The sequence below is a fragment of the Panthera onca genome, chromosome C2 (genome assembly GCF_046562875.1).
Source record: "Panthera onca isolate mPanOnc1 chromosome C2, mPanOnc1 haplotype 2, whole genome shotgun sequence".
Classification (NCBI taxonomy): Eukaryota; Metazoa; Chordata; class Mammalia; order Carnivora; family Felidae; genus Panthera; species Panthera onca.
Window position 1 is genome coordinate 73160727 of NC_138347.1, and position 17382 is coordinate 73178108.

General features: G+C 36.2%; 1 protein-coding gene and 1 long non-coding RNA gene across 6 annotated transcripts in view; one reads left to right on the forward strand and one right to left on the reverse strand.

The window, feature by feature from the left end:
- Positions 1 to 17382, forward strand: part of ACAP2 (ArfGAP with coiled-coil, ankyrin repeat and PH domains 2) — a 155228-nt gene that overhangs the window by 9776 nt on the left and 128070 nt on the right. The gene's annotated exons all lie outside the window — the stretch shown is intronic.
- Positions 4487 to 17382, reverse strand: part of LOC144617424 (uncharacterized) — a 30963-nt gene continuing 18067 nt past the window's right edge. Inside the window, exon 2 of the long non-coding RNA XR_013557946.2 lies at positions 4487 to 4633. This is a non-coding gene — a long non-coding RNA (uncharacterized LOC144617424). The remainder of the gene's footprint in view (positions 4634 to 17382) is intronic.

Here is a 17382-nt window from a genome sequence, read left to right on the forward strand (position 1 = left end):
TTGTTATTGCTTCTCTTTTTTGTCTTTGTGGCTTAGCACTTAAAAAAATTTTTTTTCCTGTCATTTTAATTGGACTTTGGAGAAAATGGAGGTAAATGGGTGTATCTAACCTGCAGTGTTTAACTGGAAGTTTCTGTGCCGTTGATAGGGCAAAGCATAATTTGTACTGAGAACACTTATTTAGGGTAGTGAATATGGATCAAGTATATAAACTCTAAAAGCAGATGATCTGTTTGACTTCTGTCTTTTTCACTTATTGGTAGTGAGAGACCTTTGGGCAGGTTTCTTAATTTTTCTCAGCCTCCGTGAATAAGAATAATACTGTATTTCATAGAAGTAGATAGGGAGGAACCCACTTAATAATGGTAATTCCCTTTCCTCTTTTGTATCCTTGAAAGGAAGTTTGATGATTTAGTTAAAGATGCTGCTTTCCTATGTGGAAATAAACTACCAGTTGGGAGTGTCTAGAATGCATGAAGAATTGGACATGTTACTTGTATGTATGAAAATCATCTGTGTTGTGGATAATGAAAGACTATAAATAGATGGGCAAACTTCACTTAACTTTGTAAAAGGAGACCAGTAAAGGTCTTAAAAAAGAGCCATTTATAGATTTTATGTTTGTAGTATTTAAGAAGGTAGAGTGAGCAAAAGAAGAGGAGGAAAAAAAAACAAAATGGAAGACACAATGCCTTAAAGATTTACAACTGAAATGCTGTCAGAGCAAAGGATAAGTAAACTGAGAAGTCATGGAAGAAAACTACTGTGAGGAAATATATGTTTATTTGAGATTACCAGAAGTCTATTTCCTTTGAATTATATCTCTGGAAGGATCTGGAAGTTAGATGAGAAAAAATGTGAGTTAAATGACTATATCGCTATTCCTATTCCAGAGATGAAGAATTCTCACAGAAAGAGTTGACTAGATTATAATCCTGTAGTAATTTGTATTTTGAATAAGGGGTGCCTGACTGGCTCAGTCAGTGGAGCATGCGACTCTGATCTCAGGGTTGTAAGTTCAAATCCCACATTGGGTAGAGAGATTACTTAAAAAAAAAAAAAAAGTCAGGATTCTTTAATGAAATATAGTTAGTTTTCCCTTTACATTTTTTATATTTTCTGTGATGCCCCAGACATACTCAAATTTAAATATAAAAATTTTCACTGATAAAAAAATACAGTGCAGTACACAGTAAAACAGTTCAATTGAAAGGCGGTAAGTAGAGAGGGTACTCAGACAATTAGTATACAGGATTTAACTTTATGTATTTTAGAGTCCCTTTTAGACAAGATGTGTGCAAAGTGTGTATACTAATGCAAAATTAAAATCGATGGAGCTAACCATTTTAATTTTCGTAGTTCTAGCCAGAATTGTGTTCATTTTTAAATAAACAAAACTTTTCCTGTTGATTTTTTTTTTTTTTTTTTTTTAATGGTTAACTTGTTGCTTTATGGTTTTACTTTGATTCCCAGTTTTCTGCTTGTTGGGAATCCACCTCTTTGGATTTTTGAGTCAATGTATTACACTAATAATAATAAAGAGACTAGGTTTTATTGGTTATTTTCAGGTAATAGTTTTGTACGGATAAAACAACATACTTCCTAGCACATATATCATTTAATTTGAAGGCATCCTTTGGTATTTCTTTTAGGGTTTATCTGCTGACTAAGAGTTATCTCAGTTTTTGTCTGAAAGTGACTTTGTTTTTCTTTGATGTTGGAAGGCTATTTCCCAAAGCATGGAATAGTAAGTTGGCTTTTTTTTTTTTTTTTTGAACAATGTCATTTCATTGTCTTTTGTTTGCTTTTTCTGCCTTTATTATTTATGTTACAAGTTTTATTAGTCTTTTTGTTGCTCTTTTGAGGATAATGTATCTTTTTTTCCTCTGCTGTTTTTAAGATTCTTTTTCTTTGACTGGTTTCAGCAATTTTACTATCATGTATGTAGGTGTAGTTTCTGTTTTATTCATCCTGTTTGAGGCTTGTAGTTTCTTCATTCAGTAGACGGTGGGGTTTGCAGGGTATATCTTTCATCAGTTTGTAAAATTCCTGGCTATTACCTCTTTAAATATTTCCTGCTTCTGCTTTACTTTTTTCTCTCCTTCTGACACTCAGTTACATATGTGTTAGAGTCTTTTGTTGTGTCCTTCATGTCTCTCATATTATTTTCTGAAAGGATACACTTCACAGAAAAGTAGAGTATTGTCTATTGATCTATATTCCTGTTTTTTAAGCTCATCTTCTACTGTGTATAATCTGCTGTTAAACCTATTTGTATAGTTCTTCAATTGTGTTTTTCACCCGTAGAAATTTCATTTGGTTTTGTTTTTTATAGATTCTTCTTTGGTGAAAATTGCCACCTTTTCATCTGTTTCTTGAATATTTTTCTCAGGCTTCATGAATATATTATTGCTACTTTTAGTATCTTATGAAACCAATATTTAGTTCATCTGTGTGTCTATTTCTATTTGTTTTTTATTCTTTCTTTCTTCTTCTTTACTTTTTTTTTAGTGGGCCAGCAATTTGATTTAATGCTGTACATTCTATATAAAAAATTGTAAATGCTCTGGGTGAAGTTACCATTCTCTATAGAGCATTCACTCTTTCCTTTGTAGGTAGATAGAGTAGCAGATGATCATCTTAGTTCAATGATGGAATAAGCGTTATTAGTTTCCTATCGCTGCTCTAACAAATTATCCTAAATGTAGTGGCCTAAAACAACAGAAATTCATTATCTTACGTTCCTTTCAATACAGGTCTCACTTGGCAAAAATCAAGGTGTTGGCAGGATTGCATTCCTTTCTAGAAGGTCTAGAAGAGAAATTTTTTTTTTTTTTTTTTTTTTTTTTTTTTTTTTTTTTACCTTTCCTAGTATCAAGAGGCTGTCCACATTGCTTGGCTCATGACACCCTTCTATTTTGAGAGCCAGCAATAACTGGGGCACTCTCTGTTCTGCCTCCCTCTTTCACTTTATAAAGACCCTTGTGGTAATAATGTTGGGCCTGCTTTGATAATTCCAGGATAATCTCTCCATCCCAAATTACATGATTGTGAATGCTTTTTAAAAAAATTTTTTTTTATTTATTTTTTAGATTTGTATCCAAGGTAGTTAGCATATAGTGCAACAATGATTTCAGGAGTAGATTCCTTAATGCTCCTTACCGATTTGGCCCATCCTTGTCCCATAATCCCTCCAGTAACCCTTTGTTCTCCATATTTAAGAGTCTCTTATGTTTTGTCCCCCTCCCTGTTTTTTTTTTTTTTTATTATTTTTGCTTCCCTTCCCTTATGTTCATCTGTTTTGTGTCTTAAAGTCCTCATATGAATGAAGTCATGTGATATTTGTCTTTCTTTGACTAATTTTCACCTAGCATAATACCCTCCCAGTTCCATCCGCGTAGTTGCGAATGGCAAGATTTCATTCTTTTTGATTGCCGAGTAATACTCCGTGTGTGTGTGTGTGTGTGTGTGTGTGTGTGTGTGTTTATACACACACACCATATCTTCTTTATCCATAGGTGATTATCAATGTTAATTCTATGTGCCACTTTACTTCATCTTTACAGCTTTATTTATTTTCATCTTTATTTATAGGTTTAGGGGATTAGGATGTTGATATCCTTAGCGGACCATTATTCCATCTACCATAATTCCTCCCTCTGGCTCTCAAAGATTCACCTCTCACCTACATGCAAAATATATATATATTTTAAAGTTTTTTTTTTTTTTTTACATTTATTTATTTATTTATTTATTTTTTAAACGTTTATTTATTTTTGAGACAGAGAGAGACAGAGCATGAACGGGGGAGGGTCAGAGAGAGAGAGGGAGACACAGAATCTGAAACAGGCTCCAGGCTCTGAGCTGTCAGCACAGAGCCTGATGCGGGGCTTGAACTCACAAACCACGAGATCATGACCTGAGCCGAAGTCAGATGCTTAACCAACTGAGCCACCCAGGCGCCCCTACATTTATTTATTTTTGAGAGACAGACTGAGACAAAGTGAGAGCGGGGGAGGGGCAGAGAGAGAGGGAGACACAGGACTGGAAGCAGGCTCCAGGCTCTGAGCTGTCAGCACAGAGCCCGATGTGGGGCTCGAACCCACAGACCGTGAGATCATGACCTGAGCCGAAGTCGGATGCTCAACCGACTGAGCCACCCAGGCACCCCTACATGCAAAATATATTCACCCCATCCTAACATCCCCAAGTCTCAACTCTTGTAGTTTGTATTACCTTATAATCATATTGCAAATTTTTGGCAGTTTTGGTATTTTTTTTTTTTTATTTAGTGCTATGTTGTAAATTTTCAATATTGCTAGAAAGATTTTATGATTAAAATATGGTTTATCATATGTTTTATCAAGATGTTATAGCGTAACACTTATTGCTTATATCTGTTTTGGATATGTTGGTCCCCCACTTTTCTGGAGTATAGATAATATGGTAGCTAATAATCTCATGTTACTTACTTTTTTGAAGAGTGTAGGCAAATCATCTTGTAGAATATCCCACATTCTGAATTTTCTGATTGTTTACTCTGGATAGATTCAGTTTGAACATTTTTGACAAGAATATTCATAGGTGGTGATGTAGTGTTTTCATCAGGAAGCCAATGAAGTTTGGTTGTTTTCTACAATAAGAAGACATATGGGTCACTAATTTGGGTCACTGGTGCTAGGGTGGGGGCCAGAGGGCGGGAGAGGATTGTAGATCAGACGCCTTGAGGTGGGAAGGAACTTGATTTTCAAGGAGCAAAAAGAAGGCCAGTGTGGGTTGGAGCAGAGTGAGCAAGGGGAAGAGTGGTAGGAGATAAGTTCAGAGAGATAGCAGGGATCAGATCATGTTAGGCCTTATAATTCATCCATAGAAAGAAGTTTGGATTTTATGAATAGTGGGATAGGAAGCCATTAGAAATCTCTTAGCAGTGGTGAGCAATTATAAGGCTTATTATATTATAAATATATTATATTATATATTATATATATAATATTTATATAATTATTTTATATATATTATAAAATATTATAAAAATATTTTGACTACTGTTTGGGAAGTGAGTTGTAAAGAGGCAGAAGTGACTATAGAGAGACCAGTTAGGGAAGTCATTGCAGGAAACTAGTTATTAGGCTAGGCCAGGCAAGAGATAATTTGGTAGAGAGTGGAGATAATTTTTGTGGTAGAATCAATAAGAATTGCTGTTGAATTTTTTGTAGGAAATTAGAAGAATAAACGTGACGTTTTTGGCTTTAGCAACTGTGTGTGTAGGGGTATTGCTTACTGATAAGGGGAAGGCAAGGGAAGAACAGGTTTTGGGTAAAAAATCAAGAATTTAATTTTTGTACTTGTTGAGTTTGAGATAAACACCCAGCTGGAGCTAGTAAGCAGAATTGGCACTTCTGTGCAGCCTTTTGTAATTTTACTTTGCAAACTTGATATGGTCACATCTCACACTCCTTTTTAGATTATACATAAACTCTCTGGTAATAGAGGCTTCTGGTGTCTCAGCACACTTCCTTGAACACAAGTGTTAGGCTACAGACTTTTTGTTTAAATTTATTTATTTTGAGAGAGTGAGAGAGTGTGTGCACACGAACAGGGAAGGGGCAGAGAGAGAAGGAGAGAGAGAATCCCCACTAGGCTCCACAGTCAGCACAGAGCCCACTGGGGGACCCGATCCCATGAACCATGAGATCATGACCTGAGCCGAAATCAAGAGTCCAGTGCTTAACCAACTGAGCCACCAAGGAGCCCCTAGGCTACAGACATTTATTGCCAAAATTACTTTCGTAAAATAGTCTTATATTCTTCATTTTCACATAACATACTCTAATTTTTATTTTAGAACTTTTTTGTTACTGTACTATTGATGAATTGCAAAACTGTAAGTAATATATGAATTGTTTAAATTTTCTTTTCCAATGTAGTAATTAAGTCAAACCAAAATCTTTAGGTCCTCTAAAGGACCTAAAGATTGTCAGGTTGTCATAGTTTTTAAGGGACTCTGACTAGTCTCTTTCTAGGTTACCAACATATTTATATGTGGGGGTTTCTAAGGAGATACTATAATTTAACAAACTGAGCTATTTAGAGAATTAAGTCTTGTTGCACATGTATAGAAAATTTAATAAATGTGTCATATCCTGTCACCTTGATAAACTCTTAATTTTTCAGTTGAATGTCTACTTATAAAATCCAAGTCTTTTTGAAACTGTTGTCCCTGGATCACATGAATCAGAATGAGATATTTGAAAAAAAAAAAATGTAACTAAAGCTCCTTAGTAACTATAATTGTTAAGATGTTATAACAGTTGAGAAATCACTGGAATAAGTGTGTTTTTCTATTTTTTTTTTTTTTTTTTTTTTTTTTTATTTATTTTTGGGACAGAGAGAGACAGAGCATGAACGGGGGAGGGTCAGAGAGAGGGAGACACAGAATCAGAAACAGGCTCCAGGCTCTGAGCCATCAGCCCAGAGCCTGACGCGGGGCTCGAACTCACGGACCGCGAGATCGTGACCTGGCTGAAGTCGGATGCTTAACCGACTGCGCCACCCAGGCGCCCCTAAGTGTGTTTTTCTAATGTAACTTTTAAAGTGCATACTTATTTGGAGATATATGAGCCTTTTTTTTCTTAAAGTTTGTTTAGTGGGGGGAGGGACAGAGAGAGAGAATCCCAAGCAGATTCCTTGTTGTCAGTGCAGAACCCGAAATGGGGCTTGATCTCATGAACCATGAGATCATGACCTGAGCGGAAATCAAGAGTCTGACGCTTAACCAACAGAACCACCCAGGTGGTTTAAATTTTAAAAATTTAAAAATTTTTGTCAGTGGTTACTTTAAATCGTGTTCTAGTTTATCTATTGCTATGTAATAAACCAACCTAAAATTTAGTTACTTAAACCAACCATTTAGGAAAAAAAACAACCATTTTATTTTGCTCATGGTGTATAGGTCAGGTGTTTGGAATGGTTTTGGCTGTATGGTTCATCTGTGATCCATGTTCTGATAGCTGGGTGGCTGAGGCTGTAAGATCCACTTTCATATCTGCTGCCCTGGTTCTTCTTGGTCTTTCTGCTTTCTCTTCACATGGCATTTCATCCTTCAGAGCTTTCCCTTGTGCTCAGGCTTCTCACAGCATGTTTAGTGTTAGGGTAATTGCACTTACATGGCAGCTCATTTTTGTTTGTTTGTTTGTTTATTTCTTTTAGTAATTTCTGCACCCAATGTGGGGCTCCAACTCATGGCCCTGAGATCAAGAGTTGCATGCTCTTCCTACTGAGCCAACTAGGCACCCTTTGGCAGCTCATTTTTAAGAGACAGGAAGTTGAAGCTACCAGGCCAATTAAAGGCTAAGTTTGGAAAACACACTTTCTACTATATTCTTTTAGAGCAGTCACAGGGGCCACCCAGATTTAAGGGAGTAGGGAAATAGACTCCATATCTTGCTGGAGGAATGACAAGATCATGTTGTAGATGCCCATGTGTCGCCATCTTTGGAAAATACCGTCTGCTGAACATTGTGTCCAGAAATGTCTAAGAAATCATTAAGATGCAATAAGATTGCATATTTAAAGCTACAGCAAGCAGGCTTTATCTGTCACACTGACAATTTAAAGAGTTCCCATTGCTGGGGAAAGTTTAGGGAAATAGTCTTCATACTGTTGGAAAGCGTGTAGTTTGGTAGAGCTTTTTCTTTTTGATTTTTTAAAGTTTTATTTATTTAAATAATCTCTATACCCAACATGAGGCTTAAACTAACGACCCCGAGATCAAGGGTCACACGCTTTTCTGACTGAGCCAGCTAGGTATCCCCAGGTGGAGCTTTTTCAAAGGACAAACTAGTAAAATATCTCAGAACTTAAAAATACATACTTTGCTTCAACGTTTTTATATCAAGGAAATTCTTCTAAGGAATGATAAGAAAAATGTCAAAGTTATATGAACAAGGATATTTATTTGATTATATATAGAAAAAATTGTGCAAGTAGAAGTTCACTAAGAGCACTGTTTAAATGTAATGATAGCTAACAAAGTACTCTTATATGTACTAGGGCCATCTGAAGTACTTTAATGTTTATTTTTCTTAATTTTTTTTAAAGTTTTTTGAAATGTTTATTTTTGAGGGGGGGGGAGGGGCAGAGAGAGAGGGAGACACAGAATCTGAAGCGGGCTCTAGGCTCTGAGCGGTCAGCACAGAGCCCGACGCGGGGCTTGAACTCACAAACTGTGAGATCATGACCTGAAGTCGGATGCTCAACCGACTGAGCCACCCAGGTGCCCCTAATGTTTATTTATTTTGAGAGAGAGAGAGACAGCGCGAGCAGGGGAGGGAGGGGCAGAGAGAGAGGGAGACATAGAATCTGAAGCAGGCTTCAGGCTCTGAGCTGACAGCACAGAGCCCAGTGTGGGGCTGGAACTCACAAACCATGAAATCATGACCTGAGCTGAAGTCGGACACTTAACTGGCTGAGCCACCCAGGCACCCCTCATCTGTGCAGTGATGGAGGATCCCACTCTTAGAAGGGCCCTGTGGTTTAATACTCTACTGTTACTATTTTGAAATTCTTATTTTTTATTTTTTTAATTTCTCTCTCTCTCTATATATATTTTTTAGAGAGAGAAACTTTTTTTTAAAAGTTTATTTATTTATTTTGAGAGAGAGTGAGTGAGGGAGGGAGGGAGGGACGGAGGGAGGGGCAGAGAGAGAAGGAGAGAATCCCAAGCAGTCCCTTTGCTGTTAGCATAGTGCCCCATGTGGGACTTGAACCCACAAACTGTGAGATCATGACCTGAGCCCAAGTCAGATGCTTAATTGACTGAACCATCCAGGTGCCCTAGTTTTTGCATTTTTAAAGTTGAAAAATAACAAAAGATAATTTCATGACACAGAAAATTAGACAGAAATTTCAGTGTCTATAATTAATGTTTTATTGGAACACAGCCATGCTTATTTCTTTACATGTATATTTTTTAATGTTTATTTTTGAGAGAGAGGGAGAGAGTGAGAGCACGTGCGCGAGCGAGTGAGCAGGGGAGGGGCAGGGAGGGAGGGAGACACAGATTGAAGCAGGCTCCAGGCTCTGAGCTGTCAGCACTGAATCCGATGTGGGGCTCGAACCCACAGACCATGAGATCATGACTGAGCCAAAGTGAGACACCTAACCACCTGAGCTACCCAGGTGCCCCTTGGCTTTTTTTTTTTTTTTTTAAGTTTTATTTATAATGATCAGTGCTATTGGTAAAGAAAAAAACCCCAAACATATTAGTGAAAAATTGAGGCATTATATTCTTCCCCTGTGCCCCCACAGCTTTCTTTTTAATTTCCTTTCTTTGTTTGTTTTTAGCAAATATTATTTTTGTTAAGTTTTAATTCCAGTATAGTTAACATACATATTAGTTTTAGGTATACAATGTAGTGATTCAGCGATTCTATACATTACTCAGTACTCATTAAGTGTTCTCTTTAATCCCCATCACCTATTTCATCCATTCCCCCCCCTCCCACCCCATACTTCCCCTCTAGTCACCATCAGTTTGTTGTCTGTGTAGTTAAGAGACTGTTTTTTGGTTTGTTTTTTTCCCCCTTTTTTCATTTGTTTTGTTTCTTAAATTCCAAATATGAGTGAAATAATATGTTATTTGTCTTCGTTTGGCTAACTTACTACATTTAGCAGTATACCCTCTAGATCCATCCATGTTGTTGCAAATGGCAAGATTTCACTCTTTTTTATGGCTGAATGATATTCCATTGTATATATGCACCACATCTTCTTCAGTAGACACTTGGGCTGCTTTCATAATTTGGCTATTGTAAATAATGCTGCAATAAACATAGGGGTGTATGTATCTTTTCGAATTAGTGTTTTTATATTCTTTGGGTAGTGGAATTACTGGGTCATATGGTAGTTCTATTTTTAATTTTTTAAAACTTTATTTATTCTCAGACAGTGAGGGCATGCAAGCCGGGGAGGGGCAGAAAGAGAGAATTCCAAGCAAGCTCTGCACTGAAAGCACAGAGCCTGATGTGGGACTTGAACTCACAAAGTATGAGATCGTGACCTGAGCTAAAGTTGGACACTTAACTGACTGAGCCTACCCAGGCGCCACATTTTTAATTTTTTGTAGAATCTCCATGTTATTTTCCAGAATGGTTGTACCAGTTCGCATTCCCACCAACAGTGCATAAAGGTTCCTTATTCTCTACATCCTCGCCAACACTTGTTTTTTCTTGTGTTTTTGATTTTAGCCCTTCTGACAGGTGTGAGGTGATATCTCATTGTGGCTTTGATTTGCATTTCTCTGATGATAAGTGATGAACGTCTTTTCATATGTTTGTTGGCTATCTCTATGTCTTCTTTGGAGAAATGTCTGCTCATGTCTTCTGTCCATTTTTAATTGGGTTATTTTGGTTCTTTGATGTTGAGTTGTAGAAGTTCTTTATATATTTTGGATACTAACCCTTTATCAGCTTTATCAATTGCAGGTATCTTCGCCCATTCCGTAGGTTGTTTTAGTTTTGTTGGCTGTTTTCCTTTGCTACACAAGCTTTTGATGTTGATATAATCCCAATAGTTTATTTTTGGTTGTGTTTCCCTTGCTTCAGGACACATGTCTAGAAAAATATTGCTATGGCTGATGTCAAAGAAATTACTGCCACTGCTCTTGCTGCTCTCCTCTAGGATTTTTATGGTTTCAGGTCTCACATTTAGGTCCTTAATCCATTTTGAGTTTGTTTTTGTGTATGGTGTAAGGAAGTGGTCTAATTTCATTCTTTTGCGTGTAGTTGTCCAGTTTTCCCAACATCATTTGTTGAGGAGACTTTTTTCCCATTGTATATTCTTGGCTTGTTTGTCAAAGATTAATTGACCATATGATTGTGGGTTACTTCTGGACTTTCTGTTGTGTTCCATTGATCTATATGTCTGTTTTTGTGCCAGTACCATACTGTTTTCATTACTACAGCTTTGTAGTATAACTTGAAATTTGGGACTGTGAAACCTCCAGTTTTGTTTTTCTTTTTCAAGATTGCTTTGGCTATTTGAGATCTTTCGTGGTTCCAACGAATTTTAGGATTGTTCTAGTTATGTGAAAAACGCTGTTGTGTCTTGATAGAAATTACATGAAATCTGTATTGATTTGGGTAGTATGGATAGTGTAACAATATTTCTTGTTAATATTTAGGCACCTTTGCTTGCTCTGTCTTACACACACACATACATGTATATACACATAGCACATACATAAAAAAAAATCATTTGAAAGCTCAGTATGCATCTCCTAAAAATAAGGACATTCTCCCTCATAATACATTTATAACACTAATAATAGTAATTATATCTTCAGATATTCCCAACTGTGCAAATAATGCCTTGTATAAGTAAGTTTTTCCCACAGCATCTAATCAAGGTTTATGCAGTGGGTTGCTTTTTTATTACCTGAAGCTGAATGTACATTTTTGATTCTTTTTTTTTTTTTTTAAGTTTGTTTATTTATTTAGAGAGAGAGAAAGAGCGTGAGCAGAGAGGGGCCAGAGAGAGAGAAAGGGGGAGAGAGAATCTGAAGCAGGCTCCGTGTCATCAGCTCAGAGCCCGACTCGGGGCTTGATATTACAAACTGTAAGATTGTGACTTGGGCCAAAATCAAGAGTCGGACACTTGACTGACCGAGCCACCAAGGCTGCCCCATTTTTGATTCTTTTAATCCATTATCTCTCACTGATGCATTAGCTGTTAAAAAAACACTGGAGCTAGTATTATGGAGCTAGGAGAGGTCTCAGTCATGTCAGAGGCCTTGATTTGGATAAGGGCCAAATTATGCAAGATTTAATGTTATGTTAAAGATTTTGGTGAATCATCATTGAAACAGTGGGAAGCTCTTAAAACAGATGTGATGTGTTCAAATTTGGATAGTTCATATAACATTAACTTTTGAGGCAAGATATTTTAGTATATCACAATTTGGTACAAAATGAGATAGCCTTGAACAAAACTAAAAAATAAATTTTTGAGACAATCTGGGAAAATCAAACATGAAAAAAGTATGACATATTTGATGGAATTATTCTTATATATGATAATGATAAAGAGATTCCATTAAAAATTCTTTACTTATTGAAGATCAATAAAATACAACATCTGAGATTTGCTTTAAAGTATATCAACAGGAAACAGTTAGGACTATATGAAATAAGAATGGCCATGTTTCAGTTGTTGAAACTAGATAGTTCATGGGTATGTAGGAGTGCATCATATACTTTGCTCTATTTTTATGTGTGTTTTGTGTCATAAGAGATTAAAAAGCCATAACCATTGACACTCATCTTTTTACTTGAAAAATGAACTAGAAGGGTTAATTTACATATGAAAATTGCCTGGTATTCAAAACTTCTATTACTTTCCAGAGGAATTCTTTACATATAGTGTCAAGATATATATCAAAAAAACTTATTTCTAAATATTTGATTAGAAAAAAATTCTTAGCGAATATGTTTCTGAATCTCTTGAGAAGAACCCAGTATTTTAGAATATTAAGAAATGGTCTTGTTCTTACAGTATTTATTTAAAAACTGCAATCTTTTAATTATGGAAGAAAGCTAGCTATGACAATAGAAAAATTCTGTACAAATTACAAAACTTTTAATTCAAACAAACCACCACTCAGAGTTGTAGAACGCTGTTGTGGAGATTTCTTGCTTATCAATCAGCTATTGTGTAAATTATGTGTAATCTTCCCTATGAATACAGCATTAATGCATTACTAGTACTGCTTTACTATGATTCCAAGAAATATAAACAATGGCATCTCTTTTGATTTGAATCCAGCAGCTGCATTCTGGCCACAGGTGCTGGTAGTGGTCATTGAAGTAAAAATATGACAATGTTAGAAGGTAGCATTTGATTCTAAGAAAGGAAGTTAACAGATGACTTAGTGTCAAGGCTTTTGTCCTCTATATGAAGAATGTTTTCTTTTTCTTTTAAATGTTTCATTGATTATTTGAAAAGCCATCCATATGGTCAAATAAGCAGTTTTTAGCAGAGGTGCACATCAGAATGATCTGGGGAGCTTTTTCCATAATACCTTTGTTTGGACTCTGATCCAGACCTACTGAATCATAACTTTTGGGGCAGAGATACTTTAAAAGCCTTTTTAGATGGTTGTGATCTGAACCTTTACTCAAGGACTATTGCTCTAGCAGTGTCAGAATTCTTTTTTTAATATATATAAGTAGATAGTAATAAAGCACAGTGATTTTCAGTCTTTGTTTTAAAATTTATTTTTAGTTTTATTTTTTTAAGATTTTTTTTTTTAAGTAATCTCTACACCCAACATGGGGCTTGAACTTACAACTCTGAGATGAAGAGTTGCACGTCCAATTGACTAAGCTAGGCAGGCAGGTGCCCCTCTCCTTGGTTTTTTAAACCTAATGCTTTTAGGTAAGGCTGTTTTCCACTGGCTGTCTATAACTCCATTCCTTATTCTGTCTCTCTAGAACAAGTAAATCATTTACATTTGTAGTGCATAGCCATTAAGGTGTTTTTACCAGGCAAGTGATGTGATAACCTTTGTATCTCACTTATTAGTAACAAAATTATTGTCATACCTTAGATCCATCTCAGTAACCCCCATTGTCATTATAGGACTTTGCTAGATAACCTGTTCCTGCCCCACCAAATGCTACGTTTTATTGTTATTGTAGTGTATTGACAATAGTCTTCCTAAGATACTTATTTCATTACTTTTACTTTTATACACAAAAATTCTCTGTCTTTACATTGCCTTTGAGGTACGCTTTGCTACGGTCTTCTGATTTACTTCCTCTTGTGTCTTCTAATATTTTTTGTGTCGCCTAAACAATGCCATAGTTACCACTTGAACCTTTTACATGCGATGCTCTTTTCTTTCTTCTGTCTTAAAGTTAGGAAGCTTTATTTTTTTTGTACGAGTTTTGATTTTTTGTACAGTTTATATTAATTGGAAAAATAATACAATACAAACATTTAAAATAAATTCACACTGCTAACAACTTAGTGTTTATGCTTTCAGACATTTTGTTTTGTTTATGCTAACATATATGTTTTTCTTGCATGAATGAGATCAGATTATACTAAGTCTGCTACACCTTGCCTTTTGTCACTTAACAATGATATTCATACTTCTTTTTCAGTACACAGAGATCTGCCTTACTCTTTAAATGGCTGCATACTCTTTAAATGGCAGTGTATTAATTATTGAATAATACTCTGAATAACCAGTTGCTTGATGGTTTTTTCACTGTTAGGTTTTTTTTTATTTTTTTAATTTTTTAATTTTTTTAGTTTTTTTTTTTTTTTAATGTTCATTTATTTTTGAGACAGGGGGAGACAGAGCATGAACAGGGGAGGGTCAGAGAGAGGGAGACACAGAATCTGAAGCAGGCTCCAGGCTCCGAGCTGTCAGCACAGAGCCCGACGCGGGGCTAGAACTCACGGACTACAAGATCATGACCTGAGCCGAAGTTGGCCGCTTAACCGACTGAGCCACCCAGGCACCCCTTAGTTTTTTTTTTAAAGAGCTTCCCTCTTTTAAAAAAAATTTTTGATGTTTATTTATTTTTGAAAGAGAAAGAGCACAAGCAGGGGAGAGGCAGAGAGAGAGAGAGGGAGACCCAGAATCCAAAGCAGGCTCCAGGCTCTTAGCTGTTAACACAGAGCCCAATGTAGGGATCCACCCCCAAGAACTGCAAGATCATGACCTGAGCTGAAGTCGGATGCTTAACCGACTGAGCAACCCAGGTGCTCCAAAGAGCTTCCCTTTGTACTTCTGGTATATTTGCTTTGTTGCATCTGTAGCATAAATAATTAAAAAGGATTATAATTGGGTCAAAAAATATACACCTAAAATTTTAGAAAATATTTGGTTCAATAAGAGAAAAATGAGGGAGGACTAGTCCAACCAAACATTAGTGCTTTCTTTTCTTTTTTCTCTTCTTTTGTTTTCTCTTCTTTTGTTTTCTCTTTTCTTTCCTTTTCTTTCCTTTTCTTCTTTTCTTTTCTTTTCTTTTCTTTTCTTTTCTTTTCTTTTCTTTTCTTTTCCTGTCTGTGTGTATGTATATCATCTTAAAGATTTGCCTATCGTACCTGCTACCAAAGAGTGGCAAGTTAGAAAGGTACTATGTAGAACAACTTCAAGAACAAATTCAACAACTTCAAGAACAATTTTTAAAAAAATTTTTTTTAACGTTTTATTTATTTTTGAGACAGGGAGAGACAGAGCATGAACAGGGGAGGGTCAGAGAGAGGGAGACACAGAATCTGAAACAGGCTCCAGGCTCTGAGCTGTCAGCACAGAGCCCGACGCGGGGCTCGAACTCACAGACCACGAGATCATGACCTGAGTCAAAGTCGGCTGCTTAACCGACTGAGCCACCCAGCTGCCCCAAGAACAATTTTTTTATTAAATTTTTTTTTAAATGTTAAGTAACTTTTTATTCTTAAGTAAATAATTTTAGATAGGAAATGGGTGTTTAATTTTGTTTAATGCCTCTTTATCATTTGAGACTGGCTTAGTCAGTTTGGGCTGCCTTATCAGAATACTATAGACTGAGTGGCTTAAACAACAAATATTTATTTCTCACAGTTCTGGAGGCTGGAAGTTCAAGATCAGAGTGTCAGTGTTGGGTTCTTGATGAAAGCTTTCTTCCTGGTGTACAGAGAGAGAGAGAGAGAGAGCTCTGGTCCCTTCATCTCCTTATAAGGGAACTAATCCTGTCATGGGAGGCCACCCTAATCTAACCTAATCTAACCCTAAATACCTAATCTAACCCTAAATACCTCCCAACGGCCCCACCTCCAAATATGATGACTTTGGAGATGAGAGTTTCAACATATAAAATTTTGGGCAAATACAACATTCAGTTTATAGCAGAGATTATCATGTTACTTTTCTTTGGCTTATTATAGTAAATTAAATTAATGGATTTTTAAATATTTAAATATTATTATAGTCCTATAAGTAATCTTCACTTGGTTATTATTTTTTAAAAGCTGGATCTTACTTGTTAATATTTTATTTATAATTTTACATTGATATTCATAAGTTATAATGAGCAGTTGTTCTGTCTTAGGTTTTGGTAATAGTGTTATATTGACTATGTTTTTAAGTTTATTCATTTTTGAGAGAGAAAGAGACAGAATGTGAGTGGGGGAGGGGCAGAGAAACAGGGAAACACAGAATCTGAAGCAGGCTCCAGGCTCTGAGCTGTCAGCACAGAGCCTGACACAGGGCTCAAACTCATGAGCTGTGAAATCATTACCTGAGCCGAAGTCGGACGCTTAACTGACTGAGTCACCCAGGTGCTCCTGTTATATAGACCTTTTTAAAAAAATGTTTACTTATTTTGAGAGAGAGAGCATGGGGGAGGAGCAGAGAGAGAGGGAGAGAGGGAATTTTAAGCAGGCTCCTTGCCGTCAGCGCAGAATCTGATGTTGGGCTTGATCTCTTGAACCACAAGATCATGACCTGAGCCAAAACCAGGAGTTGGATGCTTCATTGACTAAGCCACTCAGGTGCCCCTATATTGACTTTTTAAAATGAAGAAACAAATCTGAAAAACCAAATGCCCACTTTTTCATGCTCCGGTGTAATTTGATTTTGAAATTCTTTGCTCTTGAAATGTTATGTAATTCACCTACATAGTACCTTTCTAACTTGCCACTCTTTGGTAGCAGGTACTATAGGCAGATACTTACTTCCAAATAAGGTACATATTTCCAAATAAGGTCATAATAGATGTAATTAAGTTAAGATGAGGTCATACTGGAGTAGGTTGAGCCATTAATCCATTATAACTAGTGTCCTTATAAGAAGACAGAAGACAATGTGAGGATAGACACACAGGGAGAAGACAGCCATGTAGTGACAGAGGCAGAGATTAGGGTGATGTAGCTGCAAGCCAAGAGTTGATGGCCACCACCAGAAGCCAGAAAGAGGCAAGGAAGGATCCTCCCTTATAGGTTTCAGAGGGAGCATGGCCCTACCAACACCTTGTTTTCCGACTCTAGAACTGTGAGAGAATAAATTTGTTGTTTTAAGCCATCTAGTTTGTGGTAATTTATTACAGAAACCCTAGGAAACTAATATATTATGTATTTCATTTGTGCTTTCAAATTTATTTTTGTCTTTTTCATTTTTTATTTTGTAATTGATGCCTTCTTTTTTTCACCTTGTTAATGTGGTATCCCATAATATTTATTTTTTACCTACCTCCCCAAATTAGTTCTTGAGTTGTTCAATTCTGTTTTTTTTTTTTAAATTTTTAATATTTATTTATTTTTAAGAGAGATAGTGTTTACCAGTAAGAAAAGAAAGCATATGTTCAGGAATGCTGGGTGGCTCAATCAATT